This window comes from Heterodontus francisci, chromosome 2 (genome assembly GCF_036365525.1).
Source record: "Heterodontus francisci isolate sHetFra1 chromosome 2, sHetFra1.hap1, whole genome shotgun sequence".
NCBI lineage: Eukaryota > Metazoa > Chordata > Chondrichthyes > Heterodontiformes > Heterodontidae > Heterodontus > Heterodontus francisci.
Window position 1 is genome coordinate 94,026,290 of NC_090372.1, and position 20,143 is coordinate 94,046,432.

The 20,143-nt window shown below is 57.7% G+C and overlaps 1 protein-coding gene across 5 annotated transcripts in view; it reads left to right on the forward strand.

Moving 5' to 3' along the window:
• Positions 1-20,143, forward strand: part of LOC137345606 (rap guanine nucleotide exchange factor 5-like) — a 350,413-nt gene that overhangs the window by 101,686 nt on the left and 228,584 nt on the right. The gene's annotated exons all lie outside the window — the stretch shown is intronic.

The following is a 20,143-nucleotide window of genomic DNA, read 5'->3' on the forward strand; positions in this document are numbered from 1 at the left end:
GTTTTGGGGGCATTAGGAGGGTTAGTGCTGGGTGAACAGTGTCTTGGGGGTGGTAGGAGAGTTAGTGCCGGGTGAACAGGATTTTGGCGGCGGTAGGAGGGTTAGTGCAGGTTGAACAGGGTCTTGGGGGCAATAGGAGGGTTAGTGCTGGTTGAATAGGGTTTTGCGGGTGGTAGGGGGGTTAATGCTGGGTGAACAGGATTTTGGGGGCAATAGGAGGGTTAGTGCTGGGTGAACAGGATTTTGGGGGCAATAGGAGGGTTAATGCTGGGTGAACAGTGTTTTGGGGGCAATAGGAGGGTTAGTGCTGGGTGAATAGGTTCTTGGGGGCAATAGGAGGGTTAGTGCTGGGTGAACAGGATTTTGGGGGCAATAGGAGGGTTAATGCTGGGTGAACAGTGTTTTGGGGGCAATAGGAGGGTTAGTGCTGGGTGAATAGGTTCTTGGGGGCAATAGGAGGGTTAGTGCTGTCTGAACAGGATTTATGGGGGCGGTAAGAGGGTTAGTTCTGGGTGAACAGGTTCTTGGGGGCAATAGGAGTGTTAGTGCTGGGTGAACAGGGTTTTGGGGCGGTAGGAGGGTTAGTGCTCGGTGAACAGGGTTCTTGGGGGCGGTAGGAGGGTTAGTGCTGGGTGAACGGGGTCTTGGGGGCGGTAGGAGGGTTAGTGCCGGGTGAACAGGGTTTTGGGGCGGTAGGAGGGTTAGTGCTCGGTGAACAGGGTTCTTGGGGGCGGTAGGAGGGTTAGTGCTGGGTGAATAGGCGTTTGGGGGCGGTAAGAATGTTAGTGCCGGGTGAACAGGGTTTTGGCGGCGGTAGGAGGGTTAGTGCAGGGTGAACGGGGTCTTGGGGGCGGTAGGAGGGTTAGTGCCGTGTGAACAGGGTCTCGGGGGCAATAGGAGGGTTAGTGCAGGGTGAACGGGGTCTTGGGGGCGGTAGGAGGGTTAGTGCCGGGTGAACAGGGTCTCGGCGGCAATAGGAGGATTAGTGCCGGGTGAACAGTGTCTTGGGGGCAATAGGAGGGTTAGTGCTGGGTGAACAGGGTCTCAGGGGCGGTAGGAGAGTTAGTGCCGGGTGAACAGGGTTTTGGAGGTGGTAGGAGGTTTACTGCCGGGTGAGCAGGGTTTTGGGGGCGGTAGGAGGGTTAGTGCTGGGTGAACAGGGTTTTGGGGCCGTTAGGAGGGTGAGTGCTGGGTGAACAGGGCTTTGGGGGTGGTAGGAGGGTTAGTGTTCGGTGAACAGGGTTTCAGGGGCAGTAGGAGGGTTAGTGCTGGGTGAACAGTGTCTTGGGGGCGGTAAGAGTGTTAGTGCCGGGTGAACAGGATTTTGGCGGCGGTAGGAGGGTTCGTGCTGGGTGAACAGGGTCTTGGGGGCGGTAGGAGGGTTAGTGCCGGGTGAACAGGGTCTCGGGGGCAATAGGAGGGTTAGTGCAGGGTGAACAGGGTCTTGGGGGCGGTAAGAGTGTTAGTGCCGGGTGAACAGGGTCTTGGAGGTGGTAGGAGGGTTAGTGACGGGTGAACAGGGTTTTGGGAGCGGTAGGAGGGTTAGTGCTGGGTGAACAGGGTCTTGGAGGTGGTAGGAGGTTTACTGCCGGGTGAGCAGGGTTTTGGGGGCGGTAGGAGGGTTAGTGCCGGTTAAACAGGGTTTTTCGGGGCGGTAGGAGGGTTAGTGCTGAGTGAACAGGGTTTTGGCGGCGGTAGGAGGGTTAGTGCCGGGTGAACAGGGTCTCAGGGGCAATAGGAGGGTTAGTGCCAGTTGAACAGTGTCTTGAGGGCAATAGAAGCGTTAGTGCTGGGTGAACAGTGTCTTGGGGGCAATAGGAGGGTTAGTGCTGGGCGAACAGTGTCTTGGGGGCAATAGGAGGGTGAGTGCTGGGTGAACAGGGTCTTGGGGGCAATAGGAGTGTGAGTGCTGTGTGAACAGGGTTTTGGGGGCATTAGGAGGGTTAGTGCTGGGTGAATAGGGTTTTGGGGGCGGTAGGAAGGTTAGTGCTGGGTGAACTGGGTTTTGGGGGCAATAGGAGGGTTAGTGCCGGTGAACAGGGTTTTGGGGGCATTAGGAGGGTTAGTGCTGGGTGAACAGTGTCTTGGGGGTGGTAGGAGAGTTAGTGCCGGGTGAACAGGATTTTGGCGGCGGTAGGAGGGTTAGTGCAGGTTGAACAGGGTCTTGGGGGCAATAGGAGGGTTAGTGCTGGTTGAATAGGGTTTTGCGGGTGGTAGGGGGGTTAATGCTGGGTGAACAGGATTTTGGGGGCAATAGGAGGGTTAGTGCTGGGTGAACAGGGTTTTGGGGGCAATAGGAGGGTTAATGCTGGGTGAACAGTGTTTTGGGGGCAATAGGAGGGTTAGTGCTGGGTGAATAGGTTCTTGGGGGCAATAGGAGGGTTAGTGCTGGGTGAATACTGTCTTGGGGGCAATAGGAGGGTTAGTGCTGTCTGAACAGGATTTATGGGGGCGGTAAGAGGGTTAGTTCTGGGGAACAGGTTCTTGGGGGCAATAGGAGTGTTAGTGCTGGGTGAACAGGGTTTTGGGGCGGTAGGCGGGTTAGTGCTCGGTGAACAGGGTTCTTGGGGGCGGTAGGAGGGTTAGTGCTGGGTGAACGGGGTCTTGGGGGCGGTAGGAGGGTTAGTGCCGGGTGAACAGGGTTTTGGGGCGGTAGGAGGGTTAGTGCTCGGTGAACAGGGTTCTTGGGGGCGGTAGGAGGGTTAGTGCTGGGTGAATAGGCGTTTGGGGGCGGTAAGAATGTTAATGCCGGGTGAACAGGGTTTTGGCGGCGGTAGGAGGGTTAGTGCAGGGTGAACGGGGTCTTGGGGGCGGTAGGAGGGTTAGTGCCGTGTGAACAGGGTCTCGGGGGCAATAGGAGGGTTAGTGCAGGGTGAACGGGGTCTTGGGGGCGGTAGGAGGGTTAGTGCCGGGTGAACAGGGTCTCGGCGGCAATAGGAGGATTAGTGCCGGGTGAACAGTGTCTTGGGGGCAATAGGAGGGTTAGTGCTGGGTGAACAGGGTCTCAGGGGCGGTAGGAGAGTTAGTGCCGGGGTGAACAGGGTTTTGGGGGCGGTAGGCGGGTTAGTGCTGGGTGAACAGGGTTTTGGGGGTGGTAGGAGGGTTAGTGTTCGGTGAACAGGGTTTTAGGGGCAGTAGGAGGGTTAGTGCTGGGTGATAAGGGTCTTGGGGGTGGTAGGAGAGTTAGTGCCGGGTGAACAGGATTTTGGCGGCGGTAGGAGGGTTAGTGCAGGGTGAACAGGGTCTTGGTGGCGGTAGGAGGGTTAGTGCCGGGTGAACAGGGTCTCGGGGGCAATAGGAGGGTTAGTGCAGGGTGAACAGGGTCTTGGAGGTGGTAGGAGGGTTAGTGCCGGGTGAACAGGGATTTGGGGGCAATAGGAGGCTTAGTGCCGGGTGAACAGGGTCTTGGAGGTGGTAGGAGGGTTAGTGCCAGGTGAACAGGGATTTGGGGGCAATAGGAGGCTTAGTGCTGGGTGAACAGGGTTTTGGGAGCGGTAGGAGGCTTAGTGCTGGGGGAACAGGGTCTTGGAGGTGGTAGGAGGTTTACTGCCGGGTGAGCAGGGTTTTCGGGGCGGTAGGAGGGTTAGTGCTGGGTGAACAGGGTTTTGGGGCCGTTAGGAGGGTGAGTGCTGGGTGAACAGGGCTTTGGGGGTGGTAGGAGGGTTAGTGTTCGGTGAACAGGGTTTCAGGGGCAGTAGGAGGGTTAGTGCTGGGTGAACAGTGTCTTGGGGGCGGTAAGAGTGTTAGTGCCGGGTGAACAGGATTTTGGCGGCGGTAGGAGGGTTCGTGCTGGGTGAACAGGGTCTTGGGGGCGGTAGGAGGGTTAGTGCCGGGTGAACAGGGTCTCGGGGGCAATAGGAGGGTTAGTGCAGGGTGAACAGGGTCTTGGGGGCGGTAAGAGTGTTAGTGCCGGGTGAACAGGGTCTTGGAGGTGGTAGGAGGGTTAGTGACGGGTGAACAGGGTTTTGGGAGCGGTAGGAGGGTTAGTGCTGGGTGAACAGGGTCTTGGAGGTGGTAGGAGGTTTACTGCCGGGTGAGCAGGGTTTTGGGGGCGGTAGGAGGGTTAGTGCCGGTTAAACAGGGTTTTTCGGGGCGGTAGGAGGGTTCGTGCTGAGTGAACAGGGTTTTGGCGGCGGTAGGAGGGTTAGTGCCGGGTGAACAGGGTCTCAGGGGCAATAGGAGGGTTAGTGCCAGTTGAACAGTGTCTTGAGGGCAATAGAAGCGTTAGTGCTGGGTGAACAGTGTCTTGGGGGCAATAGGAGGGTTAGTGCTGGGCGAACAGTGTCTTGGGGGCAATAGGAGGGTGAGTGCTGGGTGAACAGGGTCTTGGGGGCAATAGGAGTGTGAGTGCTGTGTGAACAGGGTTTTGGGGGCATTAGGAGGGTTAGTGCTGGGTGAATAGGGTTTTGGGGGCGGTAGGAAGGTTAGTGCTGGGTGAACAGGGTTTTGGGGGCAATAGGAGGGTTAGTGCCGGTGAACAGGGTTTTGGGGGCATTAGGAGGGTTAGTGCTGGGTGAACAGTGTCTTGGGGGTGGTAGGAGAGTTAGTGCCGGGTGAACAGGATTTTGGCGGCGGTAGGAGGGTTAGTGCAGGTTGAACAGGGTCTTGGGGGCAATAGGAGGGTTAGTGCTGGTTGAATAGGGTTTTGCGGGTGGTAGGGGGGTTAATGCTGGGTGAACAGGATTTTGGGGGCAATAGGAGGGTTAGTGCTGGGTGAACAGGATTTTGGGGGCAATAGGAGGGTTAATGCTGGGTGAACAGTGTTTTGGGGGCAATAGGAGGGTTAGTGCTGGGTGAATAGGTTCTTGGGGGCAATAGGAGGGTTAGTGCTGGGTGAATACTGTCTTGGGGGCAATAGGAGGGTTAGTGCTGTCTGAACAGGATTTATGGGGGCGGTAAGAGGGTTAGTTCTGGGTGAACAGGTTCTTGGGGGCAATAGGAGTGTTAGTGCTGGGTGAACAGGGTTTTGGGGCGGTAGGAGGGTTAGTGCTCGGTGAACAGGGTTCTTGGGGGCGGTAGGAGGGTTAGTGCTGGGTGAACGGGGTCTTGGGGGCGGTAGGAGGGTTAGTGCCGGGTGAACAGGGTTTTGGGGCGGTAGGAGGGTTAGTGCTCGGTGAACAGGGTTCTTGGGGGCGGTAGGAGGGTTAGTGCTGGGTGAATAGGCGTTTGGGGGCGGTAAGAATGTTAGTGCCGGGTGAACAGGGTTTTGGCGGCGGTAGGAGGGTTAGTGCAGGGTGAACGGGGTCTTGGGGGCGGTAGGAGGGTTAGTGCCGTGTGAACAGGGTCTCGGGGGCAATAGGAGGGTTAGTGCAGGGTGAACGGGGTCTTGGGGGCGGTAGGAGGGTTAGTGCCGGGTGAACAGGGTCTCGGCGGCAATAGGAGGATTAGTGCCGGGTGAACAGTGTCTTGGGGGCAATAGGAGGGTTAGTGCTGGGTGAACAGGGTCTCAGGGGCGGTAGGAGAGTTAGTGCCGGGTGAACAGGGTTTTGGAGGTGGTAGGAGGTTTACTGCCGGGTGAGCAGGGTTTTGGGGGCGGTAGGAGAATTAGTGCCGGTTGAACAGGGTTTTCGGGGCGGTAGGAGGGTTAGTGCTCGGTGAACAGGGTTCTTGGGGGCGGTAGGAGGGTTAGTGCTGGGTGAATAGGCGTTTGGGGGCGGTAAGAATGTTAATGCCGGGTGAACAGGGTTTTGGCGGCGGTAGGAGGGTTAGTGCAGGGTGAACGGGGTCTTGGGGGCGGTAGGAGGGTTAGTGCCGTGTGAACAGGGTCTCGGGGGCAATAGGAGGGTTAGTGCAGGGTGAACGGGGTCTTGGGGGCGGTAGGAGGGTTAGTGCCGGGTGAACAGGGTCTCGGCGGCAATAGGAGGATTAGTGCCGGGTGAACAGTGTCTTGGGGGCAATAGGAGGGTTAGTGCTGGGTGAACAGGGTCTCAGGGGCGGTAGGAGAGTTAGTGCCGGGTGAACAGGGTTTTGGGGCGGTAGGCGGGTTAGTGCTGGGTGAACAGGGTTTTGGGGGTGGTAGGAGGGTTAGTGTTCGGTGAACAGGGTTTTAGGGGCAGTAGGAGGGTTAGTGCTGGGTGATAAGGGTCTTGGGGGTGGTAGGAGAGTTAGTGCCGGGTGAACAGGATTTTGGCGGCGGTAGGAGGGTTAGTGCAGGGTGAACAGGGTCTTGGTGGCGGTAGGAGGGTTAGTGCCGGGTGAACAGGGTCTCGGGGGCAATAGGAGGGTTAGTGCAGGGTGAACAGGGTCTTGGAGGTGGTAGGAGGGTTAGTGCCGGGTGAACAGGGATTTGGGGGCAATAGGAGGCTTAGTGCCGGGTGAACAGGGTCTTGGAGGTGGTAGGAGGGTTAGTGCCAGGTGAACAGGGATTTGGGGGCAATAGGAGGCTTAGTGCTGGGTGAACAGGGTTTTGGGAGCGGTAGGAGGCTTAGTGCTGGGGGAACAGGGTCTTGGAGGTGGTAGGAGGTTTACTGCCGGGTGAGCAGGGTTTTCGGGGCGGTAGGAGGGTTAGTGCTGGGTGAACAGGGTTTTGGGGCCGTTAGGAGGGTGAGTGCTGGGTGAACAGGGCTTTGGGGGTGGTAGGAGGGTTAGTGTTCGGTGAACAGGGTTTCAGGGGCAGTAGGAGGGTTAGTGCTGGGTGAACAGTGTCTTGGGGGCGGTAAGAGTGTTAGTGCCGGGTGAACAGGATTTTGGCGGCGGTAGGAGGGTTCGTGCTGGGTGAACAGGGTCTTGGGGGCGGTAGGAGGGTTAGTGCCGGGTGAACAGGGTCTCGGGGGCAATAGGAGGGTTAGTGCAGGGTGAACAAGGTCTTGGGGGCGGTAAGAGTGTTAGTGCCGGGTGAACAGGGTCTTGGAGGTGGTAGGAGGGTTAGTGACGGGTGAACAGGGTTTTGGGAGCGGTAGGAGGGTTAGTGCTGGGTGAACAGGGTCTTGGAGGTGGTAGGAGGTTTACTGCCGGGTGAGCAGGGTTTTGGGGGCGGTAGGAGGGTTAGTGCCGGTTAAACAGGGTTTTTCGGGGCGGTAGGAGGGTTCGTGCTGAGTGAACAGGGTTTTGGCGGCGGTAGGAGGGTTAGTGCCGGGTGAACAGGGTCTCAGGGGCAATAGGAGGGTTAGTGCCAGTTGAACAGTGTCTTGAGGGCAATAGAAGCGTTAGTGCTGGGTGAACAGTGTCTTGGGGGCAATAGGAGGGTTAGTGCTGGGCGAACAGTGTCTTGGGGGCAATAGGAGGGTGAGTGCTGGGTGAACAGGGTCTTGGGGGCAATAGGAGTGTGAGTGCTGTGTGAACAGGGTTTTGGGGGCATTAGGAGGGTTAGTGCTGGGTGAATAGGGTTTTGGGGGCGGTAGGAAGGTTAGTGCTGGGTGAACAGGGTTTTGGGGGCAATAGGAGGGTTAGTGCCGGTGAACAGGGTTTTGGGGGCATTAGGAGGGTTAGTGCTGGGTGAACAGTGTCTTGGGGGTGGTAGGAGAGTTAGTGCCGGGTGAACAGGATTTTGGCGGCGGTAGGAGGGTTAGTGCAGGTTGAACAGGGTCTTGGGGGCAATAGGAGGGTTAGTGCTGGTTGAATAGGGTTTTGCGGGTGGTAGGGGGGTTAATGCTGGGTGAACAGGATTTTGGGGGCAATAGGAGGGTTAGTGCTGGGTGAACAGGATTTTGGGGGCAATAGGAGGGTTAATGCTGGGTGAACAGTGTTTTGGGGGCAATAGGAGGGTTAGTGCTGGGTGAATAGGTTCTTGGGGGCAATAGGAGGGTTAGTGCTGGGTGAATACTGTCTTGGGGGCAATAGGAGGGTTAGTGCTGTCTGAACAGGATTTATGGGGGCGGTAAGAGGGTTAGTTCTGGGTGAACAGGTTCTTGGGGGCAATAGGAGTGTTAGTGCTGGGTGAACAGGGTTTTGGGGCGGTAGGAGGGTTAGTGCTCGGTGAACAGGGTTCTTGGGGGCGGTAGGAGGGTTAGTGCTGGGTGAACGGGGTCTTGGGGGCGGTAGGAGGGTTAGTGCCGGGTGAACAGGGTTTTGGGGCGGTAGGAGGGTTAGTGCTCGGTGAACAGGGTTCTTGGGGGCGGTAGGAGGGTTAGTGCTGGGTGAATAGGCGTTTGGGGGCGGTAAGAATGTTAGTGCCGGGTGAACAGGGTTTTGGCGGCGGTAGGAGGGTTAGTGCAGGGTGAACGGGGTCTTGGGGGCGGTAGGAGGGTTAGTGCCGTGTGAACAGGGTCTCGGGGGCAATAGGAGGGTTAGTGCAGGGTGAACGGGGTCTTGGGGGCGGTAGGAGGGTTAGTGCCGGGTGAACAGGGTCTCGGCGGCAATAGGAGGATTAGTGCCGGGTGAACAGTGTCTTGGGGGCAATAGGAGGGTTAGTGCTGGGTGAACAGGGTCTCAGGGGCGGTAGGAGAGTTAGTGCCGGGTGAACAGGGTTTTGGAGGTGGTAGGAGGTTTACTGCCGGGTGAGCAGGGTTTTGGGGGCGGTAGGAGAATTAGTGCCGGTTGAACAGGGTTTTCGGGGCGGTAGGAGGGTTAGTGCTGGGTGAACAGGGTTTTGGGGCCGTTAGGAGGGTGAGTGCTGGGTGAACAGGGCTTTGGGGGTGGTAGGAGGGTTAGTGTTCGGTGAACAGGGTTTCAGGGGCAGTAGGAGGGTTAGTGCTGGGTGAACAGTGTCTTGGGGGCGGTAAGAGTGTTAGTGCCGGGTGAACAGGATTTTGGCGGCGGTAGGAGGGTTCGTGCTGGGTGAACAGGGTCTTGGGGGCGGTAGGAGGGTTAGTGCCGGGTGAACAGGGTCTCGGGGGCAATAGGAGGGTTAGTGCAGGGTGAACAGGGTCTTGGGGGCGGTAAGAGTGTTAGTGCCGGGTGAACAGGGTCTTGGAGGTGGTAGGAGGGTTAGTGACGGGTGAACAGGGTTTTGGGAGCGGTAGGAGGGTTAGTGCTGGGTGAACAGGGTCTTGGAGGTGGTAGGAGGTTTACTGCCGGGTGAGCAGGGTTTTGGGGGCGGTAGGAGGGTTAGTGCCGGTTAAACAGGGTTTTTCGGGGCGGTAGGAGGGTTAGTGCTGAGTGAACAGGGTTTTGGCGGCGGTAGGAGGGTTAGTGCCGGGTGAACAGGGTCTCAGGGGCAATAGGAGGGTTAGTGCCAGTTGAACAGTGTCTTGAGGGCAATAGAAGCGTTAGTGCTGGGTGAACAGTGTCTTGGGGGCAATAGGAGGGTTAGTGCTGGGCGAACAGTGTCTTGGGGGCAATAGGAGGGTGAGTGCTGGGTGAACAGGGTCTTGGGGGCAATAGGAGTGTGAGTGCTGTGTGAACAGGGTTTTGGGGGCATTAGGAGGGTTAGTGCTGGGTGAATAGGGTTTTGGGGGCGGTAGGAAGGTTAGTGCTGGGTGAACTGGGTTTTGGGGGCAATAGGAGGGTTAGTGCCGGTGAACAGGGTTTTGGGGGCATTAGGAGGGTTAGTGCTGGGTGAACAGTGTCTTGGGGGTGGTAGGAGAGTTAGTGCCGGGTGAACAGGATTTTGGCGGCGGTAGGAGGGTTAGTGCAGGTTGAACAGGGTCTTGGGGGCAATAGGAGGGTTAGTGCTGGTTGAATAGGGTTTTGCGGGTGGTAGGGGGGTTAATGCTGGGTGAACAGGATTTTGGGGGCAATAGGAGGGTTAGTGCTGGGTGAACAGGGTTTTGGGGGCAATAGGAGGGTTAATGCTGGGTGAACAGTGTTTTGGGGGCAATAGGAGGGTTAGTGCTGGGTGAATAGGTTCTTGGGGGCAATAGGAGGGTTAGTGCTGGGTGAATACTGTCTTGGGGGCAATAGGAGGGTTAGTGCTGTCTGAACAGGATTTATGGGGGCGGTAAGAGGGTTAGTTCTGGGTGAACAGGTTCTTGGGGGCAATAGGAGTGTTAGTGCTGGGTGAACAGGGTTTTGGGGCGGTAGGAGGGTTAGTGCTCGGTGAACAGGGTTCTTGGGGGCGGTAGGAGGGTTAGTGCTGGGTGAACGGGGTCTTGGGGGCGGTAGGAGGGTTAGTGCCGGGTGAACAGGGTTTTGGGGCGGTAGGAGGGTTAGTGCTCGGTGAACAGGGTTCTTGGGGGCGGTAGGAGGGTTAGTGCTGGGTGAATAGGCGTTTGGGGGCGGTAAGAATGTTAATGCAGGGTGAACAGGGTTTTGGCGGCGGTAGGAGGGTTAGTGCAGGGTGAACGGGGTCTTGGGGGCGGTAGGAGGGTTAGTGCCGTGTGAACAGGGTCTCGGGGGCAATAGGAGGGTTAGTGCAGGGTGAACGGGGTCTTGGGGGCGGTAGGAGGGTTAGTGCCGGGTGAACAGGGTCTCGGCGGCAATAGGAGGATTAGTGCCGGGTGAACAGTGTCTTGGGGGCAATAGGAGGGTTAGTGCTGGGTGAACAGGGTCTCAGGGGCGGTAGGAGAGTTAGTGCCGGGTGAACAGGGTTTTGGGGGCGGTAGGCGGGTTAGTGCTGGGTGAACAGGGTTTTGGGGGTGGTAGGAGGGTTAGTGTTCGGTGAACAGGGTTTTAGGGGCAGTAGGAGGGTTAGTGCTGGGTGATAAGGGTCTTGGGGGTGGTAGGAGAGTTAGTGCCGGGTGAACAGGATTTTGGCGGCGGTAGGAGGGTTAGTGCAGGGTGAACAGGGTCTTGGTGGCGGTAGGAGGGTTAGTGCCGGGTGAACAGGGTCTCGGGGGCAATAGGAGGGTTAGTGCAGGGTGAACAGGGTCTTGGCGGCGGTAAGAGTGTTAGTGCCGGGTGAACAGGGTCTTGGAGGTGGTAGGAGGGTTAGTGCCGGGTGAACAGGGATTTGGGGGCAATAGGAGGCTTAGTGCCGGGTGAACAGGGTCTTGGAGGTGGTAGGAGGGTTAGTGCCGGGTGAACAGGGATTTGGGGGCAATAGGAGGCTTAGTGCTGGGTGAACAGGGTTTTGGGAGCGGTAGGAGGCTTAGTGCTGGGGGAACAGGGTCTTGGAGGTGGTAGGAGGTTTACTGCCGGGTGAGCAGGGTTTTGGGGGCGGTAGGAGAATTAGTGCCGGTTGAACAGGGTTTTCGGGGCGGTAGGAGGGTTAGTGCTGAGTGAACAGGGTTTTGGGGGCGGGAGGAGGCTGAGTGCCGGGTGAACAGGGTCTCAGGGGCAATAGGAGGGTTAGTGCCAGTTGAACAGGGTCTTGAGGGCAATAGAAGCGTTAGTGCTGGGTGAACAGTGTCTTGGGGGCAATAGGAGGGTTAGTGCTGGGCGAACAGTGTATTGGGGGCAATAGGAGGGTGAGTGCTGGGTGAACAGGGTCTTGGGGGCAATAGGAGTGTGAGTGCTGTGTGAACAGGGTCTAGGGGGCGGTTGGACGGTTAGTGCTGGGTGAACATTTTTTTGGGGGCGCTAGGAGGGTTAGTGCTGGGTGAACAGGGTTTTGGGGGCAATAGGAGGGTTAGTGCTGGGTGAATAGGGTTTTGCGGGTGGAAGGGGGGTTAATGCTGGGTGAACAGGGTTTTTGGGGCGGGAGGAAGGTTAGTGCTGGGTGAACAGGATTTTAGGGGCAATAGGAGGGTTAGTGCTGGGTGAACAGGGTTTTGGGGGCGGTAGGAAGGTTAGTGCTGGGTGAACAGGGTTTTGGGGGCAATAGGAGGGTTAGTGCTGGGTGAATAGGGTTTTGCGGGTGGAAGGGGGGTTAATGCTGGGTGAACAGGGTTTTTGGGGCGGGAGGAAGGTTAGTGCTGGGTGAACAGGATTTTAGGGGCAATAGGAGGGTTAGTGCTGGGTGAACAGGGTTTTGGGGGCAATAGGAGGGTTAATGCTGGGTGAACAGTGTTTTGGGGGCAATAGGAGGGTTAGTGCTGGGTGAATAGGTTCTTGGGGGCAATAGGAGGGTTAGTGCTGGGTGAATACTGTCTTGGGGGCAATAGGAGGGTTAGTGCTGTCTGAACAGGATTTATGGGGGCGGTAAGAGGGTTAGTTCTGGGTGAACAGGTTCTTGGGGGCAATAGGAGTGTTAGTGCCGGGTGAACAGGGTTTTGTGGGCGGTAGGAGGGTTAGTGCTGGGTGAACAGGGTTTTGGGGCGGTAGGAGGGTTAGTGCTCGGTGAACAGGGTTCTTGGGGGCGGTAAGAGGGTTAGTGCCGGGCGAACAGGGTCTTGGGGGCGGTAGGAGGGTTAGTGCCGGGTGAACAGGGTTTTGGGGCCGTTCGGAGGGTGAGTGCAGGGTGAACAGGGTTTTGGGGGTGGTAGGAGGGTTAGTGCTGGGTGAATAGGCGTTTGGGGGCGGTAAGAATGTTAGTGCTGGGTGAACAGGGTTTGCGGGGCAGCAGGAGGGTTAGTGCTGGGTGAACAGGGTCTTGGGGGCGGTAGGAGAGTTAGTGCCGGGTGAACAGGGTTTTAGGGGCAGCAGGAGGGTTAGTGCTGGGTGAACAGGGTCTTGGGGGCGGTAGGAGAGTTAGTGCCGGGTGAACAGGGTTTTGGCGGCGGTAGGAGGGTTAGTGCAGGGTGAACGGGTTCTTGGGGGCGGTAGGAGGGTTAGTGCTGGGTAAACAGGGTCTCGGGGGCAATAGGAGGGTTAGTGCAGGGTGAACGGGGTCTTGGGGGCGGTAGGAGGGTTAGTGCCGGGTGAACAGGGTCTCGGGGGCAATAGGAGGGTTAGTGCAGGGTGAACGGGGTCTTGGGGGCGGTAGGAGGGTTAGTGCCGGGTGAACAGGGTCTCGGCGGCAATAGGAGGGTTAGTGCCGGGTGAACAGGGTCTCGGGGGCAATAGGAGGGTTAGTGCCGGGTGAACAGGGTCTTGGAGGTGGTGGAGGGTTAGTGCCGGGTGAACAGGGTTTTGGGGGCGGTAGGAGACAGTGCTGGGTGAACAGGGTTTTGGGGGTGGTAGGAAGGTTAGTGCTGGGTGAATAGGGTTTTGGGGGCGGTTAGAGGGTTAGTGCTGGGTGAATAGGGATTTGGGGGCGATAGGAGGGTTAGTGCTGGGTGAATAGGGTTTTGGGGGCGGTAGGAGGGTTAGTGCTGGGTGAACAGGGTTAAAGGGGCAGTAGGAGGGTTAGTGCCGGGTGAACAGGGTCTTGGAGGTGGTAGGAGGGTTAGTGCCGGGTGAACAGGGTCTCAGGGGCAATAGGAGGGTTAGTGCCAGTTGAACAGGGTCTTGAGGGCAATAGAAGCGTTAGTGCTGGGTGAACAGTGTCTTGGGGGCAATAGGAGGGTTAGTGCTGGGCGAACAGTGTATTGGGGGCAATAGGAGGGTGAGTGCTGGGTGAACAGGGTCTTGGGGGCAATAGGAGTGTGAGTGCTGTGTGAACAGGGTCTAGGGGGCGGTTGGACGGTTAGTGCTGGGTGAACATTTTTTTGGGGGCGCTAGGAGGGTTAGTGCTGGGTGAACAGGGTTTTGGGGGCAATAGGAGGGTTAGTGCTGGGTGAATAGGGTTTTGCGGGTGGAAGGGGGGTTAATGCTGGGTGAACAGGGTTTTTGGGGCGGGAGGAAGGTTAGTGCTGGGTGAACAGGATTTTAGGGGCAATAGGAGGGTTAGTGCTGGGTGAACAGGGTTTTGGGGGCGGTAGGAAGGTTAGTGCTGGGTGAACAGGGTTTTGGGGGCAATAGGAGGGTTAGTGCTGGGTGAATAGGGTTTTGCGGGTGGAAGGGGGGTTAATGCTGGGTGAACAGGGTTTTTGGGGCGGGAGGAAGGTTAGTGCTGGGTGAACAGGATTTTAGGGGCAATAGGAGGGTTAGTGCTGGGTGAACAGGGTTTTGGGGGCAATAGGAGGGTTAATGCTGGGTGAACAGTGTTTTGGGGGCAATAGGAGGGTTAGTGCTGGGTGAATAGGTTCTTGGGGGCAATAGGAGGGTTAGTGCTGGGTGAATACTGTCTTGGGGGCAATAGGAGGGTTAGTGCTGTCTGAACAGGATTTATGGGGGCGGTAAGAGGGTTAGTTCTGGGTGAACAGGTTCTTGGGGGCAATAGGAGTGTTAGTGCCGGGTGAACAGGGTTTTGTGGGCGGTAGGAGGGTTAGTGCTGGGTGAACAGGGTTTTGGGGCGGTAGGAGGGTTAGTGCTCGGTGAACAGGGTTCTTGGGGGCGGTAAGAGGGTTAGTGCCGGGCGAACAGGGTCTTGGGGGCGGTAGGAGGGTTAGTGCCGGGTGAACAGGGTTTTGGGGCCGTTCGGAGGGTGAGTGCAGGGTGAACAGGGTTTTGGGGGTGGTAGGAGGGTTAGTGCTGGGTGAATAGGCGTTTGGGGGCGGTAAGAATGTTAGTGCTGGGTGAACAGGGTTTGCGGGGCAGCAGGAGGGTTAGTGCTGGGTGAACAGGGTCTTGGGGGCGGTAGGAGAGTTAGTGCCGGGTGAACAGGGTTTTGGCGGCGGTAGGAGGGTTAGTGCAGGGTGAATGGGTTCTTGGGGGCGGTAGGAGGGTTAGTGCTGGGTAAACAGGGTCTCGGGGGCAATAGGAGGGTTAGTGCAGGGTGAACGGGGTCTTGGGGGCGGTAGGAGGGTTAGTGCCGGGTGAACAGGGTCTCGGGGGCAATAGGAGGGTTAGTGCAGGGTGAACGGGGTCTTGGGGGCGGTAGGAGGGTTAGTGCCGGGTGAACAGGGTCTCGGCGGCAATAGGAGGGTTAGTGCCGGGTGAACAGGGTCTCGGGGGCAATAGGAGGGTTAGTGCCGGGTGAACAGGGTCTTGGAGGTGGTGGAGGGTTAGTGCCGGGTGAACAGGGTTTTGGGGGCGGTAGGAGACAGTGCTGGGTGAACAGGGTTTTGGGGGTGGTAGGAAGGTTAGTGCTGGGTGAATAGGGTTTTGGGGGCGGTTAGAGGGTTAGTGCTGGGTGAATAGGGATTTGGGGGCGATAGGAGGGTTAGTGCTGGGTGAATAGGGTTTTGGGGGCGGTAGGAGGGTTAGTGCTGGGTGAACAGGGTTAAAGGGGCAGTAGGAGGGTTAGTGCCGGGTGAACAGGGTCTTGGAGGTGGTAGGAGGGTTAGTGCCGGGTGAACAGGGTTTTGGGGGCGGTAGGAGGGTGAGTGCTGGGTGAACAGAGTTTTGGGGGCGGTAGGAGGGTTAGTGCTGGGTGAATAGGGTTTTGGGGGCGGTAAGAATGTTAGTGCTGGGTGAACAGGGTTTTAGGGGCAGTAGGAGGGTTAGTGCCGGGTGAACAGGGTTTTGGCGGCGGTAGGAGGGTTAGTGCTGGGTGAACAGGGTCTTGGGGGCGGTAGGAGGGTTAGTGCTGGGTGAACAGTGTTTTGGGGGCGGTAGGAGGGTTAGTGCTGGGTGAACAGGGTTTTGGGGGCGGTAGGAGGGTTCGTGCTGGCTGAACAGGGTTTTGGGGGCGGTAGGAGTGTTGGTGCTGGGTGAACAGGGTGGGTGCGGTAGGAGGGTTAGTGCTGGGTGAATAGGGTTTTGGGGGCGGTAAGAGGGTAAGTGCTGGGTGAACAGGGTTTTAGGGGCGGTAGGAGGGTTAGTGCCTGGTGAACAGTGTCTCGGCGCCGGCGAGAGGGTAAGTGCTGGGTGAAGAGGGTTTTGGGGCAGTAGGAAGGTTAGTGCCGGGTGAACAGGGTCTTGGGGGCGGTCAGAGGGTTAGTGCTGGATGAACAGGGTTTTAGGGGCGGTAGGAGGGTTAGTGCCTGGTGAACAGTGTCTCGGCGGCGGTCAGAGGGTTAGTGCTGGGTGAACAGGGTCTTGGAAGTTGTAGGAGGGTTAGTGCCGGGTGAACAGGGTTTTGGGGGCGATAGGAGGGTTAGTGCTGGGTGAACAGGGTTTTGGGGGCGGTAGGAGGGTTAGTGCTGGGTGAACAGGGTGTTGGGGGCGGTAGGAGGGTTAGTGCCGGGTGAACAGGGTTTCGGGGGCGGTAGGAGGGTGAGTGCTGGGCGAACAGGGTTTTGGGGGCAATAGGAGTGTTAGTGCTGGGTGAACAGGGTTTTGGGGACAATAGGAGGATTAGTGCTGGGTGAACAGGGTTTTGGGGGCGGTAGGAGGGTTAGTGCTGGGTGAACAGGGTTTTGGCGGCGGTAGGAGGGTTAGTGCTGGGTGAACAGGGTCTTGGGGGCGGTAGGAGGGTTAGTGCTGGGTGAACAGGGTTTTGGGGGCGGTAGGAGGGTTCGTGCTGGCTGAACAGGGTTTTGGGGGCAGTAGGAGTGTTGGTGCTGGGTGAACAGGGTGGGTGCGGTAGGAGGGTTAGTGCTGGGTGAACAGTGTTTTGGGGGCGGTAGGAGGGTTAGTGCTGGGTGAACAGTGTTTTAGGGGCGGTAAGAGGGTAAGTGCTGGGTGAACAGTGTTTTAGGGGCGGTAGGAGGGTTAGTGCCTGGTGGACAGTGTCTCGGCGCCGGCTAGAGGGTAAGTGCTGGGTGAACAGGGTTTTGGGGCAGTAGGAAGGTTAGTGCCGGGTGAACAGGGTCTTGGGGGCGGTCAGAGGGTTAGTGCTGGATGAACAAGGTTTTAGGGGCGGTAGGAGGGTTAGTGCCTGGTGAACAGTGTCTCGGCGGCGGTCAGAGGGTTAGTGCTGGGTGAACAGGGTCTTGGGGGCGGTAGGAGGGTTAGTGCTGGGTGAACAGGGTGTTGGGGGCGGTAGGAGGGTTAGTGCCGGGTGAACAGGGTTTTGGGGGCGGTAGGAGGGTGAGTGCTGGGCGAACAGGGTTTTGGGGGTGGTAGGAGTGTTAGTGTTGGGTGAACAGGGTTTTGGGGGCGGTAGGAGAGTTAGTGCCGGCTGAACAGGGTTTTGGCGGCGGTAGGAGGGTTAGTGCAGGGTGAATAGTGTCTTGGGGGCAATAGGAGTGTTAGTGCTGGGTGAACAGGGTTTTGGGGACAATAGGAGGGTTAGTGCTGGTGAACAGGGTTTTGGGGGCGGTAGGAGGGTTAGTGCTGGGTGAACAGTGTCCTGGGGGCAATAGGAGGGTTAGTGCTGGGCGAACAGTCTTTTGGGGGCGGCAGGAGGGTTAGTGCTGGGCGAACAAGGTTTTGGGGGCGGTAGGAAGGTTAGTGCTGGATGAACAGCGTTTTGGGGGCAATAGGAGGGTTAGTGCTGCGTGAACAGGGTTTTGGGGGCAGTAGGAGGGTTAGTGCTGGGTGAATAGGGTTTTGCGGGTGGTAGGGGGGTTAATGCTGGGTGAACAGGGTTTTGGGGCGGTAGGAAGGTTAGTGCTGGGTGAACAGGGTTTTGGGGGCACTAGGAGGGTTAATGCTGGGTGAACAGTGTTTTGGGGGCAATAGGAGGGTGAGTGCTGGGTGAATAGGTTCTTGGGGGCAATAGGAGGGTTAGTGCTGGGTGAATAGTGTCTTGGGGGCAATAGGAGGGTTAGTGCTGTCTGAACAGGGTTTATGGGGGCGGTAAGAGGGTTAGTGCTGGGTGAACAGATTCTTGGGGCCAATAGGAGTGTTAGTGCCGGGTGAACAGGGTTTTGGGGGCGGTAGGAGGGTTAGTGCTGGGTGAACAGGGTTTTGGGGCGGGAGGAGGGTTAGTGCTCGGTGAACAGTGCTCTTGGGGGCGGTAAGAGGGTTAGTGCCGGGTGAACAGGGTCTCGGGGGCGGTAGGAGGGTTAGTGCCGGGTGAACAGGGTTTTGGGGCCGTTAGGAGGGTGAGTGCTGGGTGAATAGGGATTTGGGGGCGGTAGGAGGGTTAGTGCTGGGTGAATACGGTTTTGGGGGCGGTAGGAGGGTTAGTGCTGGGTGAACAGGGTTAAAGGGGCAGTAGGAGGATTAGCGCCGGGTGAACAGGGTCTTGGGGGCAGTAAGAGGGTTAGTGCCGGGTGAACAGGGTCTTGGAGGTGGCAGGAGGGTTAGTGCCGGGTGAACAGGGTTTTGGGGGCGGTAGGAGGGTTAGTGCTGGGTGAACAGAGTTTTGGGGGCGGTAGGAGGGTGAGTGCTGGGTGAATAGGGTTTTGGGGGCGGTAAGAATGTTAGTGCTGGGTGAACAGGGTTTTAGGGGCAGTAGGAGGGTTAGTGCTGGGTGAACAGGGTTTTGGGGGCGGTAGGAGAGATAGTGCCGGGTGAACAGGGTTTTGGCGGCGGTAGGAAGGTTAGTGCTGGATGAACAGGGTCTTGGGGGCGGTAAGAGGGTTCGTGCCGGGTGAACAGGGTTTTGGGGGCGGTAGGAATGTTAGTGCTGGGTGAACAGGGTGGGTGCGGTAGGAGGGTAAGTGCTGGGTGAATAGGGTTTTGGGGGCGGTAAGAGGGTTAGTGCTGGGTGAACATGGTTTTAGGGGCAGTAGGAAGATTAGTGCCGGGTGAACAGGGTCTTGGGGGCGGTAAGAGGGTTAGTGCTGGATGAACAGGATTTTCGGGGCAGTAGGAGGGTTAGTGCCTGGTGAACAGTGTCTCGGCGGCGGTAAGAGGGTTAGTGCCGGGTGAACAGGGTGTTGGGGGCGGTAGGAGGGTTAGTGCAGGGTGAATAGGGTCTTGGGGGCAATAGGAGGGTGAGTGCTGGGTGAACAGGGTTTTGGGGGCAGTAGGAAGGTTAGTGCCGGGTGAACAGGGTCTTGGGGGCGGTAAGAAGGTTAGTGCTGGATGAACAGGGTTTTCGGGGCAGTAGGAGTGTTAGTGCCTGGTGAACAGTGTCTCGGCGGCGGTAAGAGGGTTAGTGCCGGGTGAACAGGGTGTTGGGGGCGGTAGGAGGGTTAGTGCAGGGTGAATAGGGTCTTGGGGGCAATAGGAGGGTTAGTACTGGGTGAACAGGGTTTTGGGGGCAATAGGAGGGTTAGTGCTGGGTGAACAGGGTTTTGGGGGCAATAGGAGGGTTAGTGCCGGGTGAACAGGGTCTTGGGGGCAATAGGAGGGTTAGTGCTGGGTGAACAGGGTTTTGGGGGCAATAGGAGGGTTAGTGCTGGGTGAATAGGGTTTTTGAGCAATAGGAGGATTAGTGCTGGGTGAACAGGGTCTTGGGGGTGGGAGGAGGGTTAGTGCTGCGTGAACAGGGTTTTGGGGACAATAGGAGGGTTAGTGCTGGGTGAACAGGGTTTTGGGGGCGGTTGGAGGGTTAGTGCTGGGTGAACAGGGTTTTGGGGGCGGTAGGAGGGTTAGTGCTGGGTGAACAGGGTTTTGGGGGCGGTAGGAGTGTTAGTGCTGGGTGAACAGGGTGGGTGCGGTAGGAGGGTAAGTGCTGGGTGAATAGGGTTTTGGGGGCGGTAAGAGGGTTAGTGCTGGGTGAACATGGTTTTAGGGGCAGTAGGAAGATTAGTGCCGGGTGAACAGGGTCTTGGGGGCGGTAAGAGGGTTAGTGCTGGATGAACAGGATTTTCGGGGCAGTAGGAGGGTTAGTGCCTGGTGAACAGTGTCTCGGCGGCGGTAAGAGGGTTAGTGCCGGGTGAACAGGGTGTTGGGGGCGGTAGGAGGGTTAGTGCAGGGTGAATAGGGTCTTGGGGGCAATAGGAGGGTGAGTGCTGGGTGAACAGGGTTTTGGGGGCAGTAGGAAGGTTAGTGCCGGGTGAACAGGGTCTTGGGGGCGGTAAGAAGGTTAGTGCTGGATGAACAGGGTTTTCGGGGCAGTAGGAGGGTTAGTGCCTGGTGAACAGTGTCTCGGCGGCGGTAAGAGGGTTAGTGCCGGGTGAACAGGGTGTTGGGGGCGGTAGGAGGGTTAGTGCAGGGTGAATAGGGTCTTGGGGGCAATAGGAGGGTTAGTGCTGGGTGAACAGGGTTTTGGGGGCAATAGGAGGGTTAGTGCTGGGTGAACAGGGTTTTGGGGGCAATAGGAGGGTTAGTGCCGGGTGAACAGGGTCTTGGGGGCAATAGGAGGGTTAGTGCTGGGTGAATAGGGTTTTGGGGGCAATAGGAGGGTTAGTGCTGGGTGAACAGGGTTTTTGAGCAATAGGAGGATTAGTGCTGGGTGAACAGGGTCTTGGGGGTGGTAGGAGGGTTAGTGCTGCGTGAACAGTGTTTTGGGGACAATAGGAGGGTTAGTGCTGGGTGAACAGGGTTTTGGGGGCGGTTGGAGGTTTAGTGCTGGGTGAACAGGGTTTTGGGGGCGGTAGGAGGGTTAGTGCTGGGTGAACAGGGTTTTGGGGGCGGTAGGAGTGTTAGTGCTGGGTGAACAGGGTGGGTGCGGTAGGAGGGTAAGTGCTGGGTGAATAGGGTTTTGGGGGCGGTAAGAGGGTTAGTGCTGGGTGAACATGGTTTTAGGGGCAGTAGGAAGATTAGTGCCGGGTGAACAGGGTCTTGGGGGCGGTAAGAGGGTTAGTGCTGGATGAACAGGGTTTTCGGGGCACTAGGAGGGTTAGTGCCTGGTGAACAGTGT